The sequence below is a fragment of the Pavona decussata genome, unplaced genomic scaffold (genome assembly GCF_977016875.1).
Source record: "Pavona decussata unplaced genomic scaffold, jaPavDecu1.1 SCAFFOLD_3695, whole genome shotgun sequence".
Lineage (NCBI taxonomy): Eukaryota > Metazoa > Cnidaria > Anthozoa > Scleractinia > Agariciidae > Pavona > Pavona decussata.
The window spans coordinates 7,501-10,000 of NW_028146506.1; the positions used below are offsets into that span (position 1 = coordinate 7,501).

Below are 2,500 nucleotides of genomic sequence, written 5' to 3' on the forward strand. Positions count from 1 at the left end.
TTTCTAAGTGAAAAGTCCTCAAAATTTTTAGAAAAACTCTTAGAAAAATTGTTTGGTATGAGAAGGACCTCGACTTCGAAAATTCTGTGGTGTGGGGAGGTCTTTTGACCTACCAAAAAAATTGGTGGTGTGAGGAGGACCTCTGACTTAGAATTAGGGTTTGAAATGGGGTTAGGGTTAGGGTTAGGGTAAGTGTTAGGGTTAGGAAAAAGGTTTAAATGATATTTGGAGAGGTTTTTCGGGTGTTTAGAGGCTATTTATGCTATGTAACGAGTATTTGCTTATATACTTGCTTATATACTTAGGTCAACAATTTATAGCAAAAATGTGTTCCAGCCAAGTTCTTTTAGACGCTCTTTCGAATGGCAACATTCCCGATTGAAAATGGCGACCTACCAAAATCCGCACTTTGCTTCCCCGTCCATATAGAGGTGAGTATTTGACTTTGCTTCCGTCAGAGTCAAGGAAACACATTGAAAATGGAATCAGCATACAAGAAAACCTAGTTTGGGATAGGTTTTGTGCCTTCCGTGGTATTATAACCATAGAACTGCTCCTGAGGGGGGTAGGGTAGGCCCACCAAAAAGTGCACTTCTGGTTAGGTCGCTAATTTCTAAAATAAATGTGTCCCAACCAAGTTTTTTTGGACGCTCTTTCGAATGGCAACATTCCTGATTGAAAATGCCGACCTACCAAAATCCGCACTTTGCTTCCCCGTCCATATAGGGGTGAGTATTTGGCTTTGCTTTCGTCAGAGTCAAGGAAACACATTGAAAATGGAATCAGCATACAAGAAAACCTAGTTTGGGATAGGTTTTGTGCCTTCCGTGGTATTATAACCATAGAACTGCTCCTGAGGGGGGTAGGGTAGGCCCACCAAAAAGTGCACTTCTGGTTAGGTCGCTAATTTCTAAAATAAATGTGTCCCAACCAAGTTTTTTTGGACGCTCTTTCGAATGGCAACATTCCTGATTGAAAATGCCGACCTACCAAAATCCGCACTTTGCTTCCCCGTCCATATAGGGGTGAGTATTTGGCTTTGCCTTTGTCAGACTCAAGTAAAAGCATTTAAAATGGAGTCAGCATACAAGAAAACCTAGATTGGGATAGTTTTTCTGCCTACCGTGGGATCATAACCATAGAACTGCCCCTGAGGGAGGTAGGGTTAGGGTTAGCGTTAGGGTTAACGTTGGGGTTAGGATTGAAGACAGAAGATTGGTGATGTCAGGAGGACCTTCTTAAAACAAACAGAAATACACTTATTAGGGGACTAGGGCCAGTGGACTCAGAAATGTCTTTCGTAGCAGTCTCCTATAAGAGTATTTTTCTCTGATTTAGGTGACTCCTCCTCACACCACCATTTTTCTTAGTCGAAAGACCTCTTCACAGCACGACTTTCCTGATGGATTTCTATGTAACTGCTCGTGCTGAGAGGTGTGTCGAAAGTTGATCATGTTCCCGTAAAATCTGAGGTCTCCACTGTCTAGCGAGGTACTTACAGTGAATATAGTGAATTTTTCAAAAATTGGAGAATTCTGACTTTTGCGATGAATTTTAATGTAATTGGTCGTGCTGAGAGGCGTGTTAAAATTTGAACATGTTCCCGTAAAATCTGAGGTGAGAATTAGTGAGGTACTTACAGTGCGTATAGTGACAAATCTTTAAAAGCGTGAAATTATGGGATGTTGTGGCTTCAATGGGTTTTTAAGATGTCACCAGTCATTTGGCATGACTTACAAACGATTTGGCTGGTTGTGGGTTCGATTTTCAAAATTTCATTTTTTTCGCGTTTTTATTTTCTGTCTACCATATCATGCAGTCTCCTTATTAGCGTTTGGGGGTTATAGTGTGGGCAGGTTGGTCGCAAAGGTTCCGAGAGGAGCTGGCTAGTAAACCCTGTCCCTTATGTTCCACGGCGGCAAGGCGGAGAAATAGAGGGCAGAATTGACTAACGGGCAAGGAAAGTTGGGCTTGTAGCTTTCCTTTCGAAGGAGGGAAAAGATGATGCCCGAAAGCATTGTCACTGTAGTGGCAGGCAGAGTGTAGATGGAAGTTGTGTACGCTAGCCTTTGGCTAATGATAGAGACAAAAGAGCAGGAGGATATTTTCCTTCGCAGAAGCACTTTTCTTGCCTTCCTTCAGCTCGCTTGGCGAGTCTGACAGGTATGCCTGAACTGTGCACGGGTCCAGTTGTGAGAAAGACGTGGCAAACAAGACGGGGTTTCCCTTGACCGAGGGACCGTGTGGTCCGTTTGGCTCATGGGTTCCCCCCGTGGAGGCAAAATCTAAGAAAGCTTGCTCTCCCTCTGCGGAGGGGGGCCGCTTAGCAAGGAACTTCTGTTCCCTGCGGTGGATAGTTACCTGGTTGATCCTGCCAGTAGTCATATGCTTGTCTCAAAGATTAAGCCATGCATGTCTAAGTATAAGCACTTGTACTGTGAAACTGCGAATGGCTCATTAAATCAGTTATCGTTTATTTGATTGTACCATTACTACTTGG

At 43.4% G+C, this 2,500-nt stretch overlaps 1 non-coding gene across 1 annotated transcript in view; it reads left to right on the top strand.

Moving 5' to 3' along the window:
* Nucleotides 1-2,358: 2,358 nt before the first annotated feature.
* Nucleotides 2,359-2,500, top strand: part of LOC146446003 (small subunit ribosomal RNA) — a 1,800-nt gene continuing 1,658 nt past the window's right edge. The window contains exon 1 of the ribosomal RNA XR_014863056.1: nucleotides 2,359-2,500. This exon is cut by the window's right edge and continues 1,658 nt beyond it. This is a non-coding gene — a ribosomal RNA (small subunit ribosomal RNA).